At 48.6% G+C, this 12858-nt stretch overlaps 1 pseudogene across 1 annotated transcript; it reads right to left on the reverse strand.

Moving 5' to 3' along the window:
- Positions 1–1368: 1368 nt before the first annotated feature.
- Positions 1369–3970, reverse strand: LOC104617148 (annotated as a pseudogene). Its single transcript, XR_737998.1, has 2 exons — positions 3852–3970; positions 1369–1687 (listed from the first exon to the last, which is right to left on the reverse strand). The product of XR_737998.1 is annotated as a bromodomain-containing protein 4 pseudogene (transcript).
- Positions 3971–12858: the final 8888 nt, after the last annotated feature.

A 12858-nucleotide genomic window follows, 5' to 3' on the forward strand; every position in this document is an offset into this window, starting at 1 on the left:
GGGAGAAGGGAGGGGTGGGGGGAAGGGGTTTAATATTTGGTTTTAGTTCTCATTATCCTACTCGGATTTGATTGGCAATAAATTAAACTAACTTCCCCAAGTCGAGTCTGTTTTGCCCGTGGCGGTAACTGCTGCCTGATCTCTCCTGTCCTTCTCTCGACCCATAAGCTTCTCGCTGCAGTTTTTCTCTGTCCTGCCCAGCTGAGGAGGGGAGGGACAGAGCGGCCTTGGTGGGCACCTGGCCTCCAGCCAGGGTCAAGACACCACAGTTGCCCGTCTCTGGACACACTCCAGCACCTCAACGCCCTTCCTGGAGCGAGGAGCCTAAAGCTGAACACAATATTCCAGGTGCGGCCTCGCTGGGGCCGAGTACGGGGGGACGATCCCTCCCCTCGTCCTGCTGGCCGCACTAGTCCTGATACAAGGCAGGGTGCTACTGGCCTTCTTGGCCACCTGGGCACACTGCCGGCTCATCTTCAGCCCACTGTCGACCAAGACCCCCAGGTCCTTTTCCACCGGGCAGCTTTCCAAGTGCAGGACCCGGCGCTCAGCCTTGTTGAACCTCATCCAGTTGGCCTCATCCCATCGATCCAGCCTGGCCAGATCCCTCTGTCGGGTCCTCCTACCCTCAAGCAACACTCCTGCCCAACTTGGGGTCCTCCGCAAACTTACCGAGGGTGCACCCCATCCCCTTGATTTATTGCAAATTAACTTAAAATTGGCATCCCTTATGAAATGACTTGTTCGTTACTGACGGCCCTGCAATGCACGAGAATCGCAGAGGCCGTTTGAGTACTCGGATGCTCCGTGGAAGGCTCCAAGTGTTTTCAGTCTCCAAAAAAAGATTCTGCTGATAAAACAGCGGAGATCGAGCAAGGGTTTAAGCGAGGCACAGAAAAGCATGCTGGGCTTCGGGGAGCAGTAAGGTAGAACCCAAGCTGACAGATAATTTGTTTAATAATTTTTGGTGCTTAATAATTTTTGGTGCTTAGTAAGTTCTGGTGCTTGGCTGGGGGACAGAGGACTGCCGAGTCACCCGCCCTGACTCCTGAAATACTATTATTACTTTCTTCTCCATGTCCCGACAGAGAGAGGAGGTTGGTAAAAGGCAAAGCGGCAGCAGAGCCACTGGAAATTCCTCATTGTGTGTGTGTTTTCTAAAAGATTGTAGAATCATTTTAGGTTGGAAAAGACCCTTAAAGGTCACCGAGTCCAACCGTTAGATCATCAGGTCCAACCGTTAGATCCAGCCCAACCGTTCAAGATGGATTCTGTGATTCCAGGAGAAGGGCGGACACAGGCACCAGACCCGAACGGTCTCACTCCTTCCACTGAGAACCATCGTCTGGTCTCTTGACCTCTACTTACAGGGAGGTTCAGCTTGACGGCGTCCACGGGCTGCTGGAAAGGCCACGCAAACTGGTGCTTCCATAGCGTCTTCAGCACCACCTTGAGCAGGTATTGCAGCTGGTTGGTCTGCCGCTTGGGTTTGTTGGGGTTGGAGGTCTCCGGCGGAGGGGGATTAACGCCTACAACACTGCCTTGTTGGGGTTGAGCCTGTGACTGCGTCGTAGACATTTGGGTGGTTTCTAGTCCATCCCCCATTACCGGCAAATTTCTCAGTCTCGTTCCAGGGCCGCTCTCCGCCGACATGCTATTGATCCCATTGCATTCCTCACCGGATACCCTGCAAAACAAGGAGAAGGGAAACGAGGTCACTTCAACCCCAGGCCTTTGGCACAAGGCACCGCTTAAGAATAAACCGGTGGACCTCCGTCAGACTAGCTCGGGCAACTAGACCTTGCGTCCCGCTCGCTTAGTGACAGCGTTGTGTTGTCCCAACAAACGTCAGCATTCTGCATCCCGGGGTAAGAAAGAATATTCCGAGGCAATTTGCCATCTCTTCCACGCCAAGTATCAGCGTTGCCTCTCCGCTCCTTAGCGAGCGGGAGTTTTACCCCTGTTCTTGCCTAATCTGGTCAATGAGGACTCCAATGTTCTCCTTAAAGAGCCTTCACTGCCTCTAGACGAGGCTTTAACAAGCAAAACGCTGCTCGCTCTCGGCAAGTACCAGCTTCAGCTCCAGGGTTGTGTTCGCCAACACCAGCAAGAGAAGTTAAGTTGGTGTTGGCCGACTTTTAGCTCCAACTAAAGGAGCGCAGGGTGACACATTTATCTCCTTTCAGCTTCTCGGTCAAAGCCCCCAGCCCACCACCATGGGTCAGCTCACCCCAATTTAATGCCAAAATCTGTATTTTAGGTAAACGTTGAGCTTCTGTGGGATGCTTCAGCTGAACCATACGGTGAACAGGCCCACATTTAATCCACACTATCTGCTTTCGGTAGATGATTTAGGTAGATAATCTTTAGGTAAATCATCTAGGTAGATAATCTTTAGTTAGACAATCTTTAGATAGATAATCTTTAGGTAGATAATCTCAGTAGATCATTTAGGTAGATAATCTTTAGGCAGATAATTTAAGTATCATTCCGAAGACCAGAAACTTGGGGAAAAAAGACATTTCTACGGAGCCTACAGACCTCCCCCAGGGCATATTTCGGAGCTCTCCAGAGACCACACGCAGCCCGTCCATCTTCCTAAGCTACAGCTGTGCGAATGGCTCACCACTGAGCCAGGACCAGCTGCCGCGAACCGGCAGCTTCACCGCTACCACGCGGTGAATCCCCACCCTTCGCTGGGCATGTGGGACCTTCCTCGTGTAAGGACACCCTCCGTGACGTGCGTCCTTCGTCTAATTTAACGCTAAGCACATTAGCACGCATTAAGCTTGAGACATGCAGCTCTTAATTAGAGAAGACCACTATCTATTGTGTGAGATGAACTACGAGCTTCGTTATTCACCAGTTTCAAGTGATACTCGGGGGGGAAGTGAAGAAGAAAACGTTTCCCATTCCTCCACTCGTGGGGTTATTGAGTCCTTTCTCAGCTGGGGAAGAACTGATTGGGTTTAGGACTGCCAGCCCTGCACGATCAGGAAAAAAACCCCACCCGGCGCCGAGGTATTAACCTCGGCGGAGCAAAGTTCTGACCATATACTTGGCCTTGAGTCAGTATGTAAGTATATATAGGTACGTATATGCTCGCGACAAGCATCTGGCCACGGGTGTGGGATTTTATTCTGCTGCCGTAGAGCAGCCCCGTGTCCCTGATCGTGGTCTGGCCACGCAGATGTGGCTCTCTGCACGTACCGCAGCAAGGGACTAAGAGCCAGAAAGATGAAGCATCTGTGTGATTTTACCTGCCACGTCCCTCAACTGCTTCCAAGTCCCCATAAAACCTTAGCCTGCCTTAAACCTCTGCTTAAAGTCTGCGGTCCGTTGCTTTTACTGGCCTAAAACTAAGACCGACCCACTAACGCACCAGGGCAACATCAGATTTTGGTCTTTGGCTGTTGGGTTTGAACATTTTCAGGGCTCCAGGTGAGTTAAAGCATCGCTCAAGTGGCAAGATCGCTGCGGCAGGCTCCCTTCGTTCCCCCAGGATATTTTACGGGAGATTTTATAGCTGCGGATACAGGAGTATGACGTCCAGAGAGCTGTTAGCTCAGCTGTCCTGTGAAACCTTTCAACTCCCAGCTTTCATTTGGCTCCTGATTTTCCTCCCCGTTAGCAGGGTAGCCTGCCCACAAGATCTGACTCGAAACACAACACTATTTGGAGGCAATTTGGATTTCCCTCTCTCGCAAAATTCAAGGAATTTTGCTTCGGGGTGGCGCTGATATTCCTCTAGGTCTTGTGTGGAAGGGAAGCTCTCGAGTGATAAACTGTCCTTATCAAGTGGTGGCCAAGCAAAAGGAATCCTCTTTACTCACTGCAAGGGGCTACATTACCTTGTAGGATACATTGCCATATAATTTTGCCCCAGAAAATGATGCAGAGTCAGAAGTTGCTTGGCTTGTCCATCTATCTTCCGTGGCTTCAGGCACAAATGCCTTTAGATACTGTATCTGATGAAACAAACAAAGCAATTAATCTGAGGCATCAACCCAAGGCATCAGAAACGAAGGCTACCTCCAGAGAACTCGGTATTTTGACATGTACAGCAATAGTCCAGCGAAGCAAAGGAATCTGTGGACACCTGCGAATACGAGACACCTACGAAAAAACGAGGTACGGGCACCAGTATTTCATTTTTTTCCAGGCATTTTTCCACCTTTAAGGCAAGCTCTTTCCTGAAATTCATCATTTCAAGGACTGTGACCAACTGGATTTCCTTCTGCTCCCTCTTAACACAATAGCTCTCCCAGAGCCAGCCGTAAGAGGAAGCCAAGGAGTTGGGTTTTTTTGGGTTTTTTTTGTTTTTTTTTTTTTAAAAAGAGAAGGGAAACTATTTCGTCGTTGGTTTAATTTCTTCCCCTTCCACTTGAAAGCGAAGGCTCTAACCGCCCGTACAGGCAGTTAAGTATTGTATCAGATTTACCCTTTTTTTTTTCCACTTATTTAATTTATCCCTTATCTTTTGCGCTATCTTCTTGCTCCTTTGGAGGGATCCTACCAGTCTCCTCTCGCATCTTCAAACTCCAGCGACATTTTTAAAGGGATTAGCTGGAAATAGATCAATTCACACCATTTTTCTCCTCTCTCCCCCAATAAAAGGATGCTTTGACTCTCTCCCCTGGCCTGGAGGTTACGTGACAGCTCCTCTGCGTTATCAGACCACCTGTGTGCCAAAATATCAGGTAAAAAATCAGAAAATTTCCATTTTTAACAGTTGCTTGGCCCAACTTTATGGGCCAAGGGTTCGCAGCCCGACTTGACCTAAGGCGAACACGGTCTCGCCCCCAGCCGTGTTGCCCCAACTCATCCCCAGCCTCGTCTCTCGCCAGACGCACGGCTACGCCGCTGTGTGCACGCTCGGCTGTCGCCAGCTCCTGCCACGCCGCTGCCTCCTACATCTCAGAAAAAAAGCAATTATTGGTACGGAGAAGCTCGTCGAGGGGAGTTTAATGAAACCGGGTTTGGTGTCTCCTCTGCCGTTAAAAATCAGCAGCAAAGTCTGAAAGAATCTGAAGATTTTACTGCACAGTAGAGTATAACCTATAAATCTAATCTGTATCATAGATTGCGCTATAGATGCCACGTCAGGGTTTCCTTAATCTATAAAGAAAATGCTATGTTTGGGTTCTCTTAATCTAATCTATATTCCAGATTAGAAATCTAATCTGAATTCCAGATTGCGCTATAGAGGGTGCTTTGTTCGGGTTTTCTTAATCTATAGATTAAGATGGTGTTAAATTCAGGATTTCTTAATCTGATCTGTATTATAGATTAGAAATCTAATCCCTACTAGATTAGAAAGCTAATCTGTATTATAGACTGTGCTATAGATAGCGCTACGTTCAGGTTTTCTTAATTTCTCAGGATTAAGAAAACCCGAGCATAGCACCACCTTCATCTATAGATTAAGAAAATAATTAATAAGACAAAAATCTTTAATCTGTAGATTAAGGAAACCTGCACCCAGCGCCATCTCAAGACGCGGTGACCAGAACGCCTTTGTCACCCTCACCACTAAGGGCCAGACCAACATACCCCACGTTGTACCTTCTCGTTCGGCAGAAGACAACACATTTATTCATGGCAACGGGGGAAAATCAGGAAAAACGCTTACTTGATGACCGTGATTAATGTTTATGTGCCTCGTTAGGCAAAGGGATAAATGAGATACAGGAGGATGGGTCTCGCTGGCATGGCATTTGGCGCAGAGAGGCTCAAATTCACCGGGGCTCTGCGCTCCCTGCGCTTGGCCGGATCCACGTGATCTTAATGCTCCCTGCCAAAAAAAATCCTGTTTTTTTTCCCTGAGGAAGAGGTGGGAAGGGAAAGGGCTGTAATGCGGCGTGGAAGCCGACAGAGGGAACTGCCAGGCCAGGAGGAGCCCAAGACCTGCACAAGGTCTTCTCCTTCTTCTACCCTAAAGCTGAGCTGGGGGAGACAGGGATGGGGAGCGTGCAGAGACAATACTGGGGAAAAAAATGGATAAATCCGTCTAGAAAATTCACCGTATCGATGGGCTGAAAGGGAACGTGGCCACGGGTCCGGAGGAGAAAGTCAGCTCTAGAGGATACCAGAGACGGAGACCGGCCACGCCAGCCCGAGGAACCACAGGAGAATAAATCTGACGGCTTTGCCGGGCATGAGGCAGCGGTCGGAAACAGAAAGCAGAGAAACCCCTCGCTCTACGGAGGGAAAAATGAAGCGTTGCTGAAAGGGCAGCGACACGGGCTAAGCTTGAAGACTGGGGTCCCGAGGATGGAGGAAGGTGTTTGAGAGTGCCAGAGGACACTGAAGAAGGAGGGATCGTAGGCACCTTCGGTTTGGGAACGTTTTCCAGTCGAAAAGCAGAAATTAATAACTGGGAACATACGGTGGGCTGCCACAGCACCAGCCTCCGAAAAACATCCTAAGGGGCGAAAAAATATCTCCCCATGACTTGAAGAGGGCGGTGTAAGCAAGGAAACCATCAGCAAATGCCGCTTTTTATTTGGGCAGATGGATTATTTCAGGCTGGCTTAAAAGGGCAGATGTTTGAGGCTGAAAAATAAGAGGCAGATCCGCGCGCAGAACAAGCTGTGTGAGCAGAGCTGATGGAAAAGAAACTGCATCGAGGATTCACTTTGATCAGGGCCGAATCTAAGAGGGGAAAACCCGAAGACAACTCTACCACCCACCTTGGAGGAGCGACCAACAAAGATGCTCTGAGATCCCAACAGGAGAGCGGCTGCATTTGCAAGAAGCCACCCTAAATGCTCCTCCTCTCTTGCCTCAGCCTAAATAAAGAGATTAAGAAATTAATCTTTAAAAAAACACAAGAAATGAGCGTTATCAAGTAATAACGTGATTTTGTAGTTTTTTGGGTTTTTTTAAATGAGTTACTTTGAGGTTATCTGCCCGTCCTGGACAGTGCCTGGAAGGTGAACTGCTGAAGGGGAAAATGGATTTTAATCTATTTTCAGTCTGTGATGTTTAACTAAAGATGTTAAACACAACTATTTCTACCGCAGAGACAGCCAGATGCAAGTTACAGCAATGTTTGCAGCACCGGATCCATCCATGGCAACTTCGCTCTAATTTCAGGAAAACAGAAATGCTTAAATCCCGCTTTCAGAAGACACAGGAGGTTTAGGATGCCCAAGCAGCAAAACGAAGCCGGCGCGGTCTCGCCAGACTGCAGCACGTGCAAGGAGAAGGTGGGGCTGGCATGAGCGTGGATTATCGACTGAATTTAATCCTAAACCCTGTTTCTACTCTGATAACTGCATTGCATCACCGCTGCTCCGCTCTCCACGCTAACCAGCTAACTAGAGGTGCACGCCTACTCCCAAATCAGCGCGATCCGGTGGGCAAGAAGCAAAACTGGCTTATAAAAATCCAGCAGAAAAAGAGTCACGCCCAAGAAAGTACTAAAACCGAAGCGATCTGCATTTATTCATGCTCTGGAGTGAGACGATCCGCTCCCCGGGGGTTATCGGGAAGCGATCAGTAAGTAGGAACCAAATGGGATCTACCTCGTCCTCCGGTTTTGGGCTGAACATCCCCCTCCTGAAAATCCCTTGTTCTTCACAGTCACCCCCTGCGGTACTCGTGCCGAAGCGCTGATTCACTCTGCCCGCAGCGGCACAGCCTAAAGTCAACCTTTCAACCCTTCAGAGCATGCAAAAGCGGCATTTTAAAGCAAAAATAAAGTTGTAGGTTTCTTCTGTGGGCATGCCGGAGGAGGGAAGAGGTGGTATTTGGTTTGTAAAGGCAAAACCAAGCCCCAAAATCCAGGATGGGGGTGGTATTGCAGGAAAAGCGCAGAGCTACGGAAGGTAAAACTGAAATCCACTGTTAAGTTGCATCTCTACGGATCCCACCCCAGGATATATTATCTACAAATAGCCTGGAAAAGGCAGCTAGGCTGGAAAATCCAGCAGCTGAAAAGAGTAACTAGCAAATTTGTGGTGGCCAGCACTCCCTTTAATTCTGACCCTGCTGAGCCAGGAGACGGGGATCAACACACGCAGCGACCGTCCCGTGCCTTAAGCGCACAAAAGGGGAGGGAAAGACGTGACATTAACAGCCAGCAGCGCGTCGAACGCTTCCCGACCTCCAAGTTTTCAGTTTTACAACTTAATTAACGATGCTGTAGCCTGTTTTTGTTGATGCCTACGGTGAATGCTGCTGGGAAAAGGCAGCGGTTTCCTCCCAACCCGAGACATTCAGCCCATGCTGTTAAAACTACGCCCACAGCCTTCCCGGCCTCCAGCCCAGCACGTGCTGCTCCCTGCAGGAATAATTTTCCAGCAAAATGACCTTTCTACTTAAAGTTTAATCTGAAAAAGCCCAAGAAGTGGTTTGCTTCCAGCTCTCGTGTTACTAAGCGTTATTTTTGTTTGCGTACACACAGCACGATGAATATTGGAGAGGGCTGAAGAGTATTTGCTCCTCCAGACCTGCTTGGTATCGGTTTAAAATCATGTTTAAATCAACTCAAGTTCCTCTGTTTCGTACAGCTCCCACCATCCTCGATTTCAGTGGCCACAGCTTGAAGCCGTGACCCGAGCCAGAAAACCCAAGCAAGGGGAAACTTCCCGCCCCAAATTCACGCAGGGCGGATGAAAGGGATTCACCCCATCCCCAAAACTCAACGGCGGCACAAGGATAACGCGTCGCGTCCACGAGCATCCCGGGAAGAGCGAAAAACCTCCCGCACGCTACCAACGAGCTGCCATGAAGCCGCTCAAAAATCCCAGGGGATAAACGGGCGGGAGGTCAGTGCATCCTCCTTTTCGCAGGGAGGAGCTGGGAAAACTTCTGGAGAGACAGACAAAGCGAAGGGGCTGTCCATCCGTCTGTCCGTCCCAGGCAGACAGCAACAAAGACCCGTGTACACACTATAAAGAAGCCTCATAAAACATTCCCAGAGATAGTTTAGGGCTGGCACATGCCTGTTTTCCCCATCACGCTTTAAAGAGACGCTAATTATCCCAATTAACGCATGGAAACAGGGACCAGATTCCTCCTGGATCACCCGGAATTAAGAATTACCGCTTCCACATGGGCGACGATCGTGGTTTAATGAAGGTAAAGTCGGAAAGACCCAAACCAGGAAAAGGTTTTGGCATCGATGTATTTACACACGAGCAGTGGGGATTAGTTAGTTGGAAAATAAGGCGGTGGTGGTGTGTCCGTACTGGAAAACACTTGATTTTTAATAGGATAAATGAAAAATAGAGCCCTCTAACAGCTGCAAAGTAACAGCCTGGGGGATGGAGAAGGGAAATCAAGGTAAGGTAAAAAATCAGGGCTCTGCAGAATAAGACAAGATTCAAGAAATTTTTCAAGGAAGAAGATACAAAATAGCTTTTTTCCCCCCAAGCCACTGATCTATTTAAAAAATAAAAAAATGCCACATTTCCTCTAGGGGTAAAAAAAAAGTAAAATACACAAGGTGGTTTGTTATTATTTTTGTAAGAGGTGGTTATGTTTTTATTAGAAGAGAAGATAAAGAGAGTGAGTTGAGTCGCTCTTGCCTCCACTCACATCTCGCAGCACGCAATCTTTGGGAAAGCCCAGCTTTAGGTGGGAGTAAGTGTCCCGGCGACGGCTGCTCCCATAATTCAGGTTCCAAACTGTTTTCTCTCGGTGTTTCCCAAGTCCAGGCTGAGTTTTGCTGGACGACACAAAAAGCATCAGTCGGCAGAAATTACCTGCATGTGGCCCCGTGCAGGAACCACACCATCCAAACGCAAAACTTCTTTTGCATCTGTCATCACTAATGGAATTTAGGAATGAATTGGGAAAAACCGAAAAGAGGAAGGTGCAGAGTTTGACTTTATTCCACAATGCTCACGCAGAGACCAAGGAGAACTTCTTACCAGCGGTTCGCTCCCTCTTCCCCAGCGCTGCAGTGATTTTGGGGGAAAATAAAGCCGCGGAGCGGTGCAGCGCAGAGGGACTGGATGCGTTTTCCGCGAGATGCCGGGCTGAGCTCGGCGCTTTAGCACAACTCCACGGGACAATGTGCAGCGGGATACTAAGAAAAAGCCACGGTTTGCATCAAAGCTGCCCTTGGGGCGAATTTGTGCCATATTAATGAAATATTTCAGGGTTTAGCTACCGGAGTTAGACAACAGCATGGAAGTCTTTCTGAAAAAAGAGGGATTCATGAGTGTTTCGACAGTGCTGTGAATTTTCAAGTGGTCCAGACCCCTTTTGTATCCATCTTACATGCCACCGAGTTAAATCAGATTGATTTATCCGAGACATCAAGTGTCCAGATTCCTGGACACGGGGGCGAAGAAGATCCTTCTCTCCTACCAGGAACCCACAGACGCAAGACCAAGCGCTTTTACGGTGGCTGTTGGGTGCCGCAGTGGATTCATTGAATCCACGGGACGGTGTTTCCATCCAAACTAAACTCGATCACAGACCAGACTTCGGACGAGGAGAAGCATTTTACCTGAAATTAGACATCCACAGCTAGTGGGGGCAGGTTTTTTTTAGTGTGATTCATCTGAAAAAGAGATGGCCCAAGTGGCACAGACATCAGTGTAATAACAGAAGAGAGAAAAGTCCCACCTCGGTAACTCCCTTTACATATTAAGGTTTAAAAATAGGTGCTGCTGTTTAAATCCCGATTAATAAACATGTGAACTTTACTCTTGCCTTTTTCTGCCATTTTTTTCTCTCCTTTCACTTTGCTCTCCTGGCCAAACTGCTCCAGCTCTCCTTCCCCTCGCCATTTCAGAGCTATTTTGTCTTGAAACTGTTCAATGAAACAGCACAAGAATTTCAAGACAGGATACAGAATGTTTAAAAACCAAACTATCTCTGGATATCACAGGAGATCCGAAGGTTGAGTTTTTGGCACCCACCCCGAAGTGTACGGGACGCAGTGCCCCTGCAGACCTTGACGTTATCGTCGTTTCGCAGCATTTCTGCAAGAAAGGGGACGTTTCACCCCGGGAAATCCAAGGTCAAAGGCTCAAGCTCATCCGCAGCAACTGCATTTTCACCAGGCTCTTACAGAAACTCCCTCAGAGCAGTCAAGCGACTGCTCGGCTTCCTACTTTATTATTTCGTTATCCCTGACTTGCGGGTGCAGCTTCCAGCGCCGAAATTACTTTGCTGCTGCTGTAAATGAATTTATTGACATACAGAGGAAGAGAATTTTGCAACCTTTACCCCACGGCGCAGCTTCCCACCTCCGAGCTCTTTGCATTTCCATTTCCATTTTACTTTTTCTAACCCTCCCCTGCAGTAACAGGACCATAAAATCCTCATTTAGCAGCTCGCAGCGGATAGTCGCTGCCTGTCGTTGACCCTTCGCAGTTCGATCCCTCCAAAGAAAAACCGGCTCGTCGTCAGTTCGTGGTCGCCGCTCCATTTTAATGACGCAATCGATGTCGCTGGGGAAGCGCACAGGGGATTTACTTTTCCATCTGACCGATTTGGGCAGCTGGGGAGCGCGGGCATTCACGCCACCGGCCAGACGGCATTGTCTGGAGCCGGTCCAACCCTCGCACCGCCAGCAGCCGTTATCAGCATCGCTAATCCTCGCTCCCGTGCTGACGGGGACGCTGACCTCCGCAACTACCTGTGCCGCTTTTTTTTTTTTCCCCTCTCCCCTCTTTTTCTATCCGTGCGGATGTTATCCCGGCGCTTCCTGCCTTGTTTTTAGCTCCGCTGGTGCCTTTTTGGGCCCCACGGGATGCGTTCGGGAGCCAGACGCCGAATTCTGCGATCACTTCAGTCCACTCTGCGCCATAAATACAGCAGGTTTGCGCACTAGAAGTTTTATTTATTCTTGTGCCCTAAACCCTGGAGTTTCCCTCTGATTTTTGGGACATCTACACAGCTAGGACAGCAAGAAAAAAAAATACCTTTCTTTAAGCTCATTTCGTTATCCCCACTATTTTTGAGGGGAGCAGCTATTTCCAGACTCACTTTTCTCTAGCTTGAAGGAAAAAAGAGAACATTAAAGTGGAATCTGAGCAGTTTTACACCTGATCTAAGAGCTTACCCACGCAATTTTGCATTCCAACTCCCACTTGCTTAACAGCGAGCAAGTCCCTGCCACAAAAACCTTCTACGCCGTAAAGATTTTGCCATATTTCAAAGAGGAGAGAGTAATCAACTTTTATTGATTGCTACCTTACAATATCACCACAAAACTATTGATTACAAAGTTCGGCTGGACATATTAAGCAGCAGGAGACAAACAGAGGTGGGTTTATGCAGCGTTAGGGTTTTATACATCATTTTAACGCAGATGTTCAAGGACGACGGGGGTATAAATTTCAAACAATTTATGTGCCGCATAGTAGCTCGCATTCGGTTCAGCCTCCCAGTTTTGAGACAGTTTTTGAGCCACAGAAAATTCTCGGTGAATATTTTATCAGCTTTCGCCCCTGGCTTGGCAGTTCTGTATTTCAGTTTACAAATTCAAACAGATCCTCTTCGCACCCACGTGCGGTTTTCAAGATAACTCTGGGCAAGATCCATTTCTGCCGAGAAAGAAATGAGCCCAGCACCCAAAAAACATTTGTGAGGGGCGACTTATACCAGAACTATTCACTATCAAACGTTAAGCTAGACTTAAGGGATTAAGGGCTACTGCCTTAACCCTAAGCTATCCCCACCCAGTGGGATCAACGCAGACGTCCCCAGCACCACTGAGCCACAGCTCCTCTCTCCAAGATCTAGAGGTGAATTTAAGGTCCCGCCACCTCTCCACGATACAGCCCAAGTCCACCACGCGCCCTCCTGCGAGCCCGACACCGCGTCCTCCCCTGCGAGGGCCACGGCAGAGCAGCCGCCCACCCCGCAAGCCCGGGGAGGACCCCACGCCTC

Source organism: Phaethon lepturus, unplaced genomic scaffold (genome assembly GCF_000687285.1).
Source record: "Phaethon lepturus isolate BGI_N335 unplaced genomic scaffold, ASM68728v1 scaffold17452, whole genome shotgun sequence".
NCBI classification, from domain to species: domain Eukaryota; kingdom Metazoa; phylum Chordata; class Aves; order Phaethontiformes; family Phaethontidae; genus Phaethon; species Phaethon lepturus.